Here is a 16,538-nt window from a genome sequence, read left to right on the forward strand (position 1 = left end):
AACTTACTCATTCACAGTACAGCAAATGTAACACATAAAATGTTGAGGTAATAGCTGCAGGTTGTATCCTGCAAAGCCCAGTGCTAACCAGAACTTGTGAAATCATCTCTTCTTCAGAGTAGAGGGAAAACACACAGCTCCAACTAAGTTCATTTTGGGTCCCTGGTTTTAGTCAGAAAATCTTAATTTTAGGACAAATTTATGAATCATACCTAACCAAACAAAGCTGGTCTAAGTAAAAGTGGAGCATAGAAGCAATAAGATATATTAAACCATTTCCAAAGATCCAAAACACTGCTTGGGTATATCTTCTGACCTGTCTGTGATGCATCAGTGGTCCAAGTTTCATTTGCCTATTGCAGACTGGTGCAATGTGCAAGATCCCACCAGACGTAACAAGTCGGATGTGATCCTTCATGATGAAAGGACCTTTTATCCCGTAACATGGCATCTTCATTCAACTTGCTCCTTGGAATTTCAGCGCAGTGGGGCCCTTCCCATAGATAGAAATCTGAATGAATAGGGTTTTAATTATTTCATTCCTTCGCTCTCAAGAAAATGTTTTTCTGTTGTAATTATATAAATAATTATATAAATAAATAACATTTTTTTTTCTTTTTTTAGGCTACGTTTTTGTAAAATTAAAGGTTTTTGGAGCATACTAGCTGGATGAAAGCTCTTTATAGGCCAGAGAATAATTGTAAAATATGAACAGCATGTCACTTTTCTATTGCAGTATAACAGTAAATACATTTGCTACAAGTATTTATGATTATTAGCTAATCTATTTGATTCCCTTTCATCAACTTTGTCCACTTTCTCTGTTATATGTAAGTGTGCACACACATACAAACACGTAAAAAAACCTACTGCATGCCTGGGAAGTCCATAGCTAAACCAATCTTAAGTATCTGTATATTTGATCCTCCAGGAGAGCAAGTCATTATGAGGAATGAGACATAATTTGAAATGTCTTGATTAAAAGAAGAAATAAAGTGTGATCAATCCTTTGTCCTTGGGTGAATGATTTAGATCCAGACAAGCAAGGGTCAGAAGGAGATGAGGGCAGACATTTCTTAAGATACTGTTAAAAATATCTTGGCACATTTCTTTTTACATTGTCCTATGCTGTCACAATCAAGCTGCTGCTGTGATTCACCAAATCGACTATATAGGGTACTTTTCTGTCCTTATTCTAGGAAAGAAATACCACTTGGAGAAAGAGGAGACAAGACAAATGTAGATTTGTACTTCTTCATTTTCCAGATAAGAAAAATTACCAAGTTGACCTTTAAATATCTTGGTTTTAAATGTATTTTGTCTTGGGGACATTAGCCAATGATCAAACAATATAGATTATTGAATATAGGAAGCAACACACTTGGTAATTCTGAATACTGATGAATACCCCACTGGAAGACCCCAATTATACTGAGAAGTGACAACGTGCTAGCAGCCTTCACTCGCTCTCACCACCTCCTCGGCCTCGGTGTCCACTCTGGCCACACTTGAGGAGCCCTTCAGTGCACCTCTGCACTGTGGGAGCCCCTCTCTGGGCTGGACAAGGCCAGAGCTGGCTCCCTCTGCCTGGGGGCAGGTGTGGAGGGAGAAGCGCGGGCAGGAACCAGGGCTGCAGGCGGTGCTCGCAGGCCAGCCTGAGTTCCAGGTGGGCGTGGGCTTGGCAGGCCCCGCACTAGGAGCAGCCAGCTGGCACCACCGGCCCCAGGCAATGAGGAGCTTAGCACCCGGGCCAGCAGCTGCGGAGGGAGTGCAGAGTCACCCAGCATTGCCAGCCCGCCCACACCACACTCGAATTCTTGCCGGGCCTCAGCCACCCCCCACCATGGGCTCCCGCACGGCCTGAGCCTCCAGGACGGTTGCCACCCCTGCTCCACCACACCCCGTCCCATGGACAGCCCAAGGGCTGAGGAGTGCCGGCCAGTGGCTTGCGACTGGGCAGCTCTGCCCCTGGCCCTGGCGAGGGATCCACTAGGCGAAGCCAGCTGGGCTCCTCAATCAGGTAGAGACTTGCAGAACTTCTATTATCTAGCTGGAAGATTGTATATGCACCAATCAGCACTCCGTCTAGCTCAGGGTTTGTAAATGCACCAATCAGCATCCTGTGTCTAGCTCAAGGTTTGTAAACGCACCAATCAGTGCTCTGTGTCTAGCTAATCTAGTGGGGACTTAGAGAACTTTTGTGTCTAGCTAAAGGATTGTAAACGCACCAATCAGCTCTCTGTAAAATGGACCAGTCTGCTCTCTGTAAAATGGGCCAATCAGCAGGATGTGTGGGGGGGGGGATGGGGGTGGGGGGGGGGTCAGATAAGGGAATAAAAGCAGGCTGCCCAAGCCAGCAGCGACAACCAGGTGTGGGTCCCTTTCTGCACTGTGGGAGATTTGTTCATTCGCTCTTTGCAATAAATCTTGCTGCTGCTCACTCTTTGGGTTGGCGCTCCTCACTCTTTGGGTTGGCACTGCCCTTAAGAGCTGTTAACACTCACGCGAAAGTCTGCATCTTCACTTCGGAAGCCAGTGATGCCAGGAACCCAGCAGGAAAGAAGGAAGAAACTCCGAAGGCGTCGAAACACCAGAAGGAATGGACAACTCCAGACCCACCGCCTTTAAGAACTGTAACACTTACCGTGAGGGTCCAGGTCCACGGCTTCATTCTTGGTCAGCGAGACCAACAACCCACCAATTCTGGACACAATATCAGCTTTCTTTTTTGGTTTTAGCTCTTCAGGTGACCTTTTATCCCCTAACATGGCATGTTATTCAACTTGCTCCTTGGAATTTCAGCGCAGTGGGGCCTTTCCCATAGATATAAATCTGAATGAATAGGGTTTCAATGATTTCATTCCTTCGCTCTCAAGAAAATGTTTTTCTGTTATATCTTTTACATGCAAAGTGTTTTACAGTTCTCAAAGGATTTCGTGTCTTTTCTATTTATCTCTTTAAAACAATCTGGCAAAATAGACAGGAGAAACAACATAATTCTCAAATCAAGCTGCAGATGATGATTCAGAAGCTCAGAATGACTGTATGACTTGCCCAAGATTTACATTCAGTATGAAAACACGTCTTTTGTCTCCTAATCTTACAGCTTTGATCTAAACCTAGAGCAAGTATTGAGGGGTATGAGCACGATCAATACATTAGGGGATTTCTGCCTCCTTTCTTACTCCCTTAGCCTTTGAAGTTCAGATGTGATGCAAAAGTGTTTCTATGTAAAAAACTTTTATTCATAACTGGAGACTGTTTCCAACTACATCCCTATATGGTGAGAGGGTTGAGGAAGGAGGAGAGTATCACTTTAATGTAAGGATACATGTGCTCACAAAAATAATTTCACTTTCGTCCGATCACCTACTTTTGTTTACCAGTCTTAGGGGTTTAAATTTCTTCTATTTAAAATGTACCTATTGACGCTTTCTCTTGCAATCTAGGTATCAAAGGTGCTTGGCCTGATTTGGGCCATTCCATGTTTCTATAGGATGTCTGGTACTATTTTCCAGTTTTGGTGAATATCGGGCTCTTGCATTCTGAAACTCTTGAGTCTCTTCTTCTAATGAGCTCTTCTGGTTTTTTCTTCTTTGTATTCTTCCATTCACCAATTGAATAACAGACTTTTTTCTGATTTCCCTGAAATCATTGGCACAGGCCGACATTAAGGGTTTGTAGTGGCTGAGTGGTTTTAATCAAATAACTTAAATTGAATATTGAACAAACTGGTTATTGATATTTCTCTAGCTGCCAACGATAACTTCCCATTGGTTGCCCATTGCCATGGGTTTTATGCCCCTAGAAGACAGGGTTCTCTCCCATGCTCACTTCAATCTCAGAACTGCTATTACCTTCTTATGGAAAGGTTCCAGACCCGTCCTACTATACAGAAAGCGATTTTCCAAGTGTTTTCCTGAAGCAAAGTTTAAAAACCTGCAGCCAGCTGGGCGCGATGGCTCATGCCTGTAATCCCAGCACTTTGGGAGGCTGAGGTGGGGGATCACGAGGTCAGGAGACTGAGACCATCCTGGCTAACACGGTGAAACCCCGTCTCTACGAAACATACCCGGGCGTGGTGGTGGATGCTTGTAGTCCCAGCTACTCGGGAGGCTGAGGCAGGAGAATGGCGTGAACCTGAGAGGTGGAGCTTGCAGTGAGCCTAGATCGCGCCACTGCACTCCAGCCTGGACGACAGAGTGAGACTCCGTCTCAAAAAACAAAAACAAACAAACAAACAAAAAACCCTGCAGCCTAGAGACTGGATGTAGCCCCTGCACGTTTTGAAAAAATGTAAGCATACATTTAGGAATTTGGAGGTGTTTTTTTTTTTTTTTTTTTTTGGTTGGTTTGGTTTGGTTTTTTAATCTGGGTTTCTGGCTTTTCTTAACATACAAAATATCTGGCAACGTGGCGGGGTGGGTGGGGGGGCACGTCTCAGCATGGCAACAGTGAGAGTTAGCGGACTAGCTGCTATACCATTTAGATGGGACTTAAATCTCACATGTGTCACTGTCTCCAGTACCCCTGCTTCTACCTGGCCTCCAGCGGCACTTGAGTATAAGACTCCTCTTTTCAAAGACAATTCCTCCCTTAATAGGTGACTTTGACGTCTGCTGTTAACATGTCTGCTTTTTCTGTACTACATGGTCTTGTAAAGATGCATTGGAAATGTTCAAAAATGATTGTTACCTAGACTTTTTTAAATATTTGACCATTTCTTTAGGATTAAAAATTCCATCATACCAATGTTTTAATTTTTATTTTAATAACAATAAAGTCTACAGATGAATTGGAGAAATAAGAGGTAATATTGTGAAACATTTCTTTCTTTTTCTCTCAAAAAACAAATTCAGATATAGTCTGGCTCATAAAACTTAATTAGTCATTGGTGTTTGGCTAATGGATTTTTGCAATTCATCAGGCTAGAAAAAAGACCTCCTTCTTATGCACTGTATTTCTCAAAATAGAGTTATTTTTCATATCCCTTATCTTGCAACCTTATACTATTCAGCTGCATTTATACAAATAGCTTTAAATGCCTTCTACTGCAGAATTTAATTCTGATTGATGGAAACCCAGACGTAAACCTACAAAGAGTGTGCTGCTGTGGTAACAAGAAAAAGAGACAGATGTTTAAGAACGTACATATTCTATTGAACTTTTTAACTTTACTGAAATAATGGATGAACACCAATAAAATAGCCCCTGTGCAAGAATTTTGCTCTTGAATTTGGTGCATTTGGTAGGTGGGGGGAGAGGTCAATTAATCAGAAACAGTAACCTTTGAATTCATAAATACCTGATATATGTAAATTGTGAGGTGAATAAAATTGGTTTACTTAATCACCTTCTGTTCAGAAGTCTATGCCAAACCCTATTCAAAGCTCCATCAGTTTAGGAATTTCTTATCTGAAGGGTCTGTTTGCCCTCTCTCTCCCGAAAATTGTCTTCAATAGAGTGAACTTGATTAATGGGCTGTTTCATTTTTCAGGACAAAGCTAACATTTGCCTTTTCCCAGAAACACTAGCAAATTACTTGATTAATATCAAAAAGCTCTCATTCACACATAACCTTTGAATAAACAAGTTGTGATACTGTTGGCAACATGCTAAGAGGTATTCCTGTAAGTAGGCTATAAAGGAAATTGCCTTTGTAATTAAATGTATAAAGAGGGAACCTGTTTTTGCTTGCTCAAATCTATTTTTTTTCTCTTGTAAGTGAAGAATGTATAATGAGGTTGGACCAAAGCAGAATGCAAAAATTCTTTGTCTATGCTAAGGTTTTATTTGCATTTCCCTCACCTCTGGAAGCCCAGGAAGAAAACTGTGAAACATTTATGAAACTTGAAACTTGAATGGAGTTTCTAATTCTTAATTTTAAGGCTTTCCAACTTTTTTTTTTCTTTTCCTTTTTTTTTTTTTTTTTTTTTTTGAGACAGAGTCTCGCTCTGTCACCCAGGCTGAAATGAAGTGGTGCGATCTTGGTTCACTGCAACCTTGGCCTCCTGGGTTCAAGCGATTCTCATGCCTCTGCCTCCTGAGTAGCTGGGATTACAAATGTGTGCCACTATGCCTAATTTTTGTATTTTTAATAGAGATGGAGTTTCGCCATGTTGGCCAGGCTGGTCTCAAACTCCTGGCCTCAAGTGATCTACCCGTCTCGGCCTCCCAAAGTGCTGGGATTATAGGCATGGGCCACCGTGCCTGGTCTCTAGCTTTCTCTTAAAGTTCGACAATAAGAGGTAGTCAATCCCATGTTGATTGAAAAATACCTACACCTCCAAAAGACTTTCCTAATAATTAATTACCTGAAAACCAGAGCTGGAATATAAGATGTACTAATGCGACAAAAAAGGAAGGCCTTTGAATCAGAAAAGATTCTATACTAAAATGCAGGAAGGAGAAATGAACTAAAATATTATGCTCTGATCATATACCAAATACTATATAAAGGTCTTATTTCATGTAGAAAATTAAACTACCCTTTACTGCAAATTAATTGCCTATCTATGACTCATTTCTCCCCTGCAGATAACTGCTGAATCCCCACATATAATAGCACTTTGCCCAGATCCAGTCAATGGGCTGTCATTAGTCCAAGCCAGAGGTTGGCAAACTACGAGCTTGTAGGCTAAATCAGGCCCACCATTTATGAGCTAAGATTGGTTTGTACATTGCTGAATGGTTGAAGAAAATCAAAAGAGGAATATTTCATAATACGTGAAAGTTATATTAAATTTCATTGTCCATAAAATTTATAAGAACACAGCCACACTCAATCATTAACGTATTGACTATGGCTGTTTTTGTGCTACAATGGCAGGATTGGGTGATTACAACAGAGACTGGCCATATGGCTTGCAAAGCTTACAATATTTAATATCTAGCCTGTTACCAAAAAAAGTTTGTCGACCCCTGGTCTAAGCCAATTGTGATACTCTTGTATCTTGCTTTTCCAGGCTCCAATCCAGCTGGCAGTGCCCATGTGACAATGAAACACAAGCAGAAGTCTGCCAGAAGGAATTCTGGAAAAGCTTGGCTTTCTTCATATAAGGCTGGCATCTTAACTCCCCTTCCGGCCTTGAATTTGAAAGTAAAATCTGGATGTCAGAACAGCCATCTTGCAACCATGGGATGATGAATATAAAAGTAAAAGCCAGCACCAGGAGGGGTAAGTAACTTAGTCCCTGATAGGATTGTTGAGCAGCTGAACCAAGGCCAATACCTGCTTACTGCCAGACTTCCTCTCATGTGAGAAAAATTAACCCCTCTCTGTAAGACATTCTTCAGTGGGCATGCATTGAGTCACTTACAGGCTAATGTCTTCCTTACTGACCTTACCTCCTCTTTCTTTCCTTTAGGCACAACCTATTTGGCCTTAATTTTTATAGAGAGAGTTGTGGGGGCCAGAGGACCCATCCTGATATTCTTTCACTACACAGTGATCAGGTAGCTATCTAATATCTCCACAGTCAAAGCCACACTTGAGTTTGCTTATCAGTAAAAAAAAAAAACTAGTATCCCCAGCAGCATTATTTTGATGTTTGGGGGAATGGCTATGAGACCAGTCTATTTCTCTTTGTTACTATAAATAGCTCATGGCAGAAAGACATCTACATTTTTCCTCCCACATCCTCTCCACCCAAGTTAGGTGTCCCATCCTCTGTTCTCCCATAATGTTTAGGTCATGATGCTATCACACTCATTACACTATATTTTAGGTATTATGTTAGATTATGCACTCAACTGTGGATGCCTTACAGACATCAACCATGTCTTACTCATCTCTGTCACTAGCATCTAGCACAGTGCCACAGATATTATAGATGGTGAAGGAAAGAAGGCAGCACAGTTGTCATATAAAAGAATACAACGTGGAAGACAACAAATATATTCGTTAATTTATCCAACATTTATTGAGTGCTCAGTATATGCCTTTTTCTAGGTGATGGGGATAAAGTGATGAATAAAACCCGTATCATAATAAAAGCAAGCATTTATTGAATACTTCATAAGTTCTAAGATAGAATTCTAAGCATTTTATATATATATTGCCTTAATTAATCTTCGCAGTACTCTGTCATTCCCATTTCAGAGATGAAAAACCTGATGCACAGAGAAGTTAAGTAACTTGCCCAAGATTACACAGCTAAAAGTGATAACGCTGGATCTCTATCCATATTCAAATGTGTAATTCCATCATACTTTCAAGCTGCTTCTCTGATGCATTAGGTGCAGGGAATACAATATGAAGAAAACAATTGCCCTCCATTATGGGATTCCAAAGCAGAATAAGTAAGACACAGTTTGCATATTGGAGGAGAGCACAAGTCTAGGGTCAGTCCACTGGGCTTCAGTTTCTGGCTGCAGCAGATACTGTGTACTTCTCAGTATGTTACATAACCCCTCTGTGTCTCAGTTTCCTTATAAATGAATTGGAATTATAATATCTAACTCAGAGTGGTTATAAGGATTGCATGCATTAAATATGTAAAGTACTTAAAACAATGCCTGGAATATTTTAAGTTTAAACCAAGGGTTGAGTATTATTATTACTATTGTTGTGGATGGTTTTATAATTATTATAGTACATAATAATAACAATAGCTATTACCGTTATCCTTATATGTACAGGACAAGTAGTCAGATCATAAATGGTTTAACAAAAATTATATAATGACAAACAGTGATTGAATGTTAAACAGGTGTATTAGTCAGGGTTCTCCAGAGAAACAACCAATAGGATTTGTGTGTAGGTGTTTTTGTATGCGTTTGTGTGTGTGTATGTATGTATTTTTAGTGTGTGTGTATGTGTGTGTGTATTTGTTATAAGGAATTGGCAATTATAGAGGCTGAGAAATCTCAAGAGGTCTGCAGTTGGCAAACTGGAGACCCAAGAGAGCCAATGGTATAGTTCCAGTCTGACACAGTAGCTCCCTTGTTTGTCTGTTGATTCAGAGGCATGAGAAGACTAAAGTGGCCGGATGGCCATCTTAGCTTCCAGTAATGGAATCATTGTTGTGTCTCTTGATGGAAGCATTCCTCCCTTTGGACCTAGGCCAGCAGAGCATAAGGCCACGGGAACAGGAAGCAAAAATTTTGCTAGTGGGTTATTAGGAGTAATAATGAATGCTACAACTCTGATTTCCAACCCTGGATTTCTGGACCTGTAAATCTTGGCTATAGATAAACATCACCATATATTGTATTGGATTCTGATTCTGCACATATATAGCCTTCAGGAGAACCTTGTCCCAGCCCTGCAAGGTATTGCCGCCAAGCTGTCACTGTAACTGAGTCTTCAAAAGTCTATTCCATCATTCTATCAAGCTAGCTGCTTCATGTTGGTGGGAGACATGGTAAGACCAGTGAATTCTATGAGCATAGACCCATTGCCACACTTATTTTGCTATGAAGTGGGTTCCTTGATCCGAGCCATGCTGTGTGGAATACCATGACAGCAGATGAGGCATTCTGTAAGTCTATGGGTAGTAGTTTCAGCAGTTTTCTCTATGAATTCAAGATGGTCTTTGATACTGAGTCATCAACTGCTTAGCCATGTCTATTGTGCGCATGTTAAAGTTATTGCTTATATAAAAAAGACTTTTACTTTATGACTACATTCTTGATCCTCTGACTTCGTGGACTTTAAAAAGTTTTATATTGTGTTGTGTTAACGTTTGCTGCCACGAAGAAGCAACGTGATGATGAAAACACAGGGATAAAACTATCACCACCACGGGGGAATATGTGTGATTAAACAGGGAGAGCAGTCTTATCTTGAGCAGTTTTTCAATGGACAGAAAGCAGGAGTTTGAGACCAGGAACCAGGAGAGAAATGGGCCTTGAAGGAGGAAGAGGCGAAGACTCCAGTGGTGTGTGCCTCAGACTAGGCCTGGGAAAACTGGGAGGACTCAAGCTCAGAGAAACAACCTTACTAGGCCATTAAGTATAAGCACTGGAGGTGAAATCAAAAGTGAGGAAAAAGGGCCCTGAATCAGAACCTGGATCCAGCCATGCAGTGACTAAAAATGCCAGGGCAAATGAAGGTAGTGCAAGCAACTGCTGTAAAAGTACCCAGAGCGCCCTGGGTTCCTCCTGTGGGCCACAGCCTTTACCTTTCCGAAAACTCAGTGGCCTATGTTGCTTTTAAAGTAAACACCGCATATTCTCACTCATAGGTGGAAATTGAACAATGAGAACACATGGACACAGGAAGGGGAACATCACACTCTGGGGACTGTTGTGGGGTGGGGGGAGGGGGGAGGGATAGCACTGGGAGATATACCTAATGCTAGATGATGAGTTAGCGGGTGCAGCGCACCAGCATGGCACGTGTATACGTATGTAACTAACCTGCACATTGTGCACATATACCCTAAAACTTAAAGTATAATAATAATAAAAACAAAACACAAAAACAAACAAAAAAAAAAACAAAAAAACAAAAAAATAAAGTAAAGAGTAAAATGTAGGGTGTAGAGGATAAGTAGCATCATCTGATATTCAAAACACCAGTTTTTATAACCCTAAATTTTTTCAGGTTGATTGTGCTTTCTTCATTTCTCTATAGAACTATTCATTTGTTAATTCCTTGCTCATTTCTTAAGGAATGGAGGAGATTTAAAATGCCCTATGTAATAAAAATAAGTTATGCAATGGGAATAGAAGTGGAGAATTATAAAAAAGAAAATATGAATATAAACGGGATATTGAGACAAAGTATATGGAAGACAGGGGACAATGTTTTTGTTTAATTCTTCCATGTTAAGTGAAAAGCCTAATTAAAATATAACAGCAGCCCATCTTACAGTATATTACTGTGTAATAAAGTCAAAATGAAGACCGAACTGGGTTTGCATGAGTGCAGTCGTCTCATTCCAGTCCTGTCACTATATAGCTTTATCATCCTTTTCTTTCTTTCTTTTATTTTTTTTTCTTTTTTTTTGGAGATGGAGTCTCGCTCTGTCGCCCAGGCTGGAGTGCAGTGGAGCGATCTGGGCTCACTGCAAGCTCTGCCTCCCAGGTTCACGCCATTCTCCCGCCTCAGCCTCCCGAGTAGCTGGGACTACAGGTGACTGCCACCATGCCGGGCTAATTTTTTGTATTTTTAGTAGAGATGAGGTGAATTTCACCATGTTAGCCAGGATGGTCTCGATCTCCTGACCTCGTGATCCACCCGCCTCGGCCTCCCAAAGTGCTGGGATTACAGGCGTGAGCCACTACGCCCGGCCTGCATTACCCTTTTCAAACCAATTAGGAGTCCTTCGTCTCATCTTCCTCTCACATAAAACAACGCATCATTGCTTAGTGCAAAGAACCAAAGCTAAGTATCAGCAGTCTCTAGGTCTTCCTCCAGCCCTTGACCTTGGAAAACAGATCTTCAGTTTTTTCCTGTTAAGTGTAGATAATGTGGAAATTAAACATATAATATATCTGGTGCACTTAGCAGAACTCCATGGCATTTGAAAATATTCTATAATGGTAGTTGTTTAAAAATAAAGTGTTGAAGTAAGTGATCTTTAAGGTCTCATGTAGTCCAGAAATTCATGTTCTTTGAAGTGACTCATTTTTCATGTGAAGTTTCAATAAGTGTTACTCTTTTATCAGAGTTTGCTAGAAGAATGTACCTCTGAATCACATAACTGATTGTATATTTGGCAAAACCACTAGGGAACCCAAGTAAAAGAAATGCAAATCGACAGCAAATCTGACTGTAAAAGTTTGTAAATCCTTGTAAAAGAATGAATTACAGATGAAAAGCTTTGCCTTGGTTTCATATGAAACTTAGATTGAGACAAACACTTAAACCAAAATAGTACAATGTAAAGGAAAAGTACATAAGCTCTCTCTAGCTCTCTCTCCCCCCTCATTCTGTTTTGCAGAACACAATAATAATTCTAATAAGAAATGAGTTGGAAAGTTACATTGGATCACAAGAGAATACATACAAGAGAGTATGAAAAAGATGACTTTTCAAATGAGTCTCTTTGAAGTTTATAGGAAGAAAAGCAGAAAACTTTTTCTAGGGGAAATGTTGTTCTTGTGGAGGTGGTTGGGGAGTACTGTTTCTGTGTGGGTGGAGTCTGTCATGGAGGATCCTGATAGCTTCTTGGCTGCTGCCAAAGGGTAGAAGAATTGGGGATGGGGTAGAGGCAGGAATCACCTTTTACTGATGGCCTAGTAAGTAATCAAAACTATGGCAGAAACTTCGCTATGTTTTCTCACTTAATCCTTAATGTCCTGATAGGCAGTTCCATTCTTTCAAATTTAGCAGATAGAAACCAAGATTACAAGAATTGCAAGAATTGCGTAACTGCCCAGGATTCAACTGTTTATAGATAAGCAGATATATGGTGATTAGAAAATGAGTTTATCTGACTATCACTTATGCTTCCTGCCAGGCTCAGAGAGCTTTTGTCTTGTGTTGCCAGTTGCATACCTACTTCAACCAGGCTTAGCTGATATGTATCACAACCACGGTAGCTGCCATCATCGTGATTGGGATACAAGGCTTTTAGCTGACCTTGCAGAGGGAGGAGTGTACATTTGTTCTTTTATCTCTTTGCAGAGGGTTTGGGGAAGGGAGTGCCAAGGTGGGAAACAATGTGGTGAAAATAGCCTGAGGCAGGGCAGAAGAATGCCTGCAGATGGCATCTTGTCACTCCTTTCTCAACTTTCCTGAAGAGAAGGAAGAGGTTACTGACAATAACAATGTAAAAATATCTTGTACATAGCTCTCTTTCCCATCTTTCAAGATGGCGGGTGAAAAGGTTGAGAAGCCAGATACTAAAGAGAAAAAACTCAAAGCCAAGAAGGCTGATGCTGGTGGCAAGGTGAAAAAGGATAACCTCAAGGCTAAAAAAACCTCAGAAAAGAAAGCCCCATTGCAGCCGCAATCCTGTCCTTGTCAGAGGAATTGGCAGGTATTCCCGATCTGCTATGTATTCCAGAAAGGCCATGTAAAGAGGAAGAACTCAACCACAAATCCAAGGTTAAAAAGAAAAAGAAGGAGAAGTTTCTTGAAACTGTTACAAACCAGTTGGTGGTGAAAAGAACTGCAGTACCCGGGTGGTTAAACTTCGCAAAATGCCTAGATATTATCCTACTGAAGATGTGTCTGGAAAGCTGTTGAGCCACGGCAAAAAACCCTCCTGTCAGCACGTAGAAAACTGCGAGCCAGCATCACCCCAGGGACCATTCTGATCGTCCTCACTGGATGCCACAGGGGCAAGAGGGTGGTTTTCCTGAAGCAGCTGGCTAGTGGCTTGTTACTTGTGACTGGACCTCTGGTCCTCAACGAGTTCCTTTACGAAAAACACACCAGAAATTTGTCATTGCCACCTCAACCAAAATTGATATCAGCAATGTAAAAATCCCAAAACATCTTACTAATGCTTACTTCAAGAAGAAGCTGCAGAAGCCCAGACACCAGGAAGGTGAGATCTTTGACACAGAAAAAGAGAAATATGAGATTATAGAGCATCACAAGATTGATCAGAAAGCTGTGGACTCACAAATTTTACCAAAAATCAAAGCTATTCCTCAGCTCCGGGGCTATCTGCGATCTGTGCTTGCCCTGATGAATGGAATTTATCCTCATAAATTGGTGTTCTAAATGTCTTAAGAACTTAAATAGCTGACTACAAAAAATAATACCTTGTACACAAACATTATTTTTATAATTTATAGAGAACCTCTATGTATATTTTATATATATGAACATATTATTCTATTAATCTTCATGGCCATAATTTGTGGTTTTGAAAAGGATACTAAAATGCAGGGACCTAAAGTACTAGCCAGTGGCAGACACATTCACAAACCCAGATCTCCTAACTACTTTGCATTATAATCCCAACATTCTCTAAAAGATGTCTGTTGGTTTTCATGTAACTTTCCAGCTTCACAGGGGAATTGCAAAGCTTACTTCCTATTTGAAATTAAGATCCTTGCTCTCTCAGAAGAAAGCTTCTAAATACAAAACATAATGGCATAGTAATGAGCTTTCCTGACTAAATCAACCATCTCTCATACCCTCAAATATTACCCTCCCTTTGCTTCCCGCAGTGTCCAAAGTAAGTTCAACCCAAACAGTAGGAGGTTGCAGGGCATAGAAATTGGAAGTTGAAAGAGGTTGAATAACATATAAGAATGAGCCCTTATGAATAGTGAAATCTTTTGGTTTAGAAAAACTACCTTTTTGGAAGAGCCCCCAGGGTGAAGAGAAGTGACCCTGTTACTTAGAGACAGATCGGGAACTATGAACAATCTCTTTTTTTAGTTTCTTGTCTTTCAAAATGCATGATCCTAGTAAAACCATTCTTAGCCAATTGAATATCCATTGAACAAAAGACATAGATGGCATTCTGAGTAGGTAGGAGATTCTGAGAATTTTTTTAGATACGGCTTCTCTGTTTCTTGCTTATTACATTTGATCACTGATATCTTGAGATTAGTGCGAGGTTGTCATTTCAGGTGGAATTAATATGTACCAAAAGTTTGATGTAAAAAATAATTTCTGTGCACCTTGTATTGGCTGACAACAGATGAGAAACAGTGCTGTGCAAATATAATAAGAAAACCTCTTTTGGGACTCCTGCAGAATCATGTGGCAAAGCATGGGATTTGGGTACAATGATTTATTCACCTTTATTTCTTTATTGAAGAACATCAAGAGCTAAGAAAATGGAAGACCAACTCAGTTCATCACAGATACTCAAAACTGTAGAAGTAGAGAAAAGAAAACACTTATGGCAATGATTCTGAACTAATACTGAAACTGAAACATTACTTGATCTCAAATTACTTCTTTTAAGTCAACTTGGGAAATGACATAACCATATTTAATTCCTCTGAGAAGAATTGTACAGTTCCAACCATCTGCTAAATTAAGCAGCAGTGATTATAATGAACATTTACAACAGACCTGATACAAAAGGGGATAATAACTTTATACATAAAAGAAAGTCCTAGGAAGCTGTTGCAAACTCCAAGCTGAAGCTCAAAATTAGGAGAACAGATTTTTCAGTGAACTCAAACTGTAATGATAGTGAAGGTCAAAGTGTAATAGCACATTTCTTTAAATTATGTGTTTATTTATTTTAGGAAAACAACCACCAAATATGATCAAACTGATAGTTGTCCAGATTCTTTCTTTTACATGTCTCACCAGACCTCTGGTTGTCTTTATCTTTTCTTTTTTCTCGTGATAATGTTAATTTTGTTTCTGATTTATTTCCCCCCTCTCTGTACAGGTGAAAGAATCCTCAGCATAACCTCTAACAGATAGAACAAGACCCAACAAATTACAATAGCTAGTCTCCTGATTACCAGTAACCTTGAGAGATAATTATTAGTCTAGTGGTTTCTTCTTTGGTCTTGAAAAAGTGTTCCATATTTCCACAGTTTTCTGAGAGTGTTTATATATGTGCACAGGTCCACATACTTTTTCCCCAGACTGCAGGTAAAATGATATCAATAATAACAATAAAGTGTTTGGCCTTAGAGGTCCTAGAATGTTGTCTCTGTCCATTCTTCAACCAGGAAACATATTTTCAATGCATAGCATTATATTATTAAATACTAGCAGAGACTCATCATCAAAAAAGGAAAGAAATTTGTGTTTATGTGTAGCCTCAAATTCACAGAATATAAAATGCCTTAGAAGTTTCTTTTTCCTCCAAATGCCAACAAGGCTAATATTCTAGTGGCACTAAGGCATCTGAGAGAGAACTAATTTATGTTTTAGATTTTCAAAGACATAGTTCTGATTATATTGCTGCCCTACTGAAAGAATATGAAAGCCTGATAACAGGGTGACCTCCTTGTCCTTCCTTATGCACATGCCTGGCACTGCAGAAGATACCATTTATTGAATAGGAGTGGTGAGAGAGGGCATTTTTGTCTTGTGCCTGTTTTCAGGGGGAATGCTTCCAGCTTTTGCCCATTCAGTATTATATTGGCTGTGGGTTTGTTATATATGGCTCTTATTATTTTGAAGTATGTTCCTTCAATACCTAGTTTTATGAGAGTTTTTAACATGAAAGGATATTGAATTTTATTGAAGGCCTTTTCTGCATCTATTGAGATAATCATGTGTGTTGTTTTCATTTCATTTGTTCATATGGAACAAAAAAATAGTCCAAATAGCCAAAACAATCCTAAGCCAAAAGAACAAAGCTGGAGGCATCATGCTACCCGACTTCAAACTGTACTATAAGGCTGCAGTAATCAAAACAGCATGGTACTGGTACAAGAAAAGACATATAGACCAATGGAATAGAATAGAGAACTCAGAAATAAGACTGCATATCTACAACCCTCTGATATTCAACAAACCTGATGAAAACAAGCAATGAGGAAAGGACTCCCTATTTAAAGAATGGTGCTGGGAGAGCTGGCTAGCCGTATGCAGAAAATTGAAACTGGACCCCTTTATTACACCATTTACAAAAATTAACTCAAAATGGATTAAAGACTTAAGTGTAAAACCCCAAAATGTAAAAATCCTAGAAGAAAATCTAGGCAAT

General features: G+C 39.9%; 1 pseudogene; it reads left to right on the plus strand.

The window, feature by feature from the left end:
- The first annotated feature begins 12,547 nt into the window (after window positions 1–12,547).
- Window positions 12,548–13,644, plus strand: LOC467082 (large ribosomal subunit protein eL6-like; annotated as a pseudogene).
- The last annotated feature ends 2,894 nt before the right edge of the window (window positions 13,645–16,538 follow it).

The sequence above is a fragment of the Pan troglodytes genome, chromosome 10 (assembly GCF_028858775.2).
Source record: "Pan troglodytes isolate AG18354 chromosome 10, NHGRI_mPanTro3-v2.0_pri, whole genome shotgun sequence".
Classification (NCBI taxonomy): Eukaryota; Metazoa; Chordata; class Mammalia; order Primates; family Hominidae; genus Pan; species Pan troglodytes.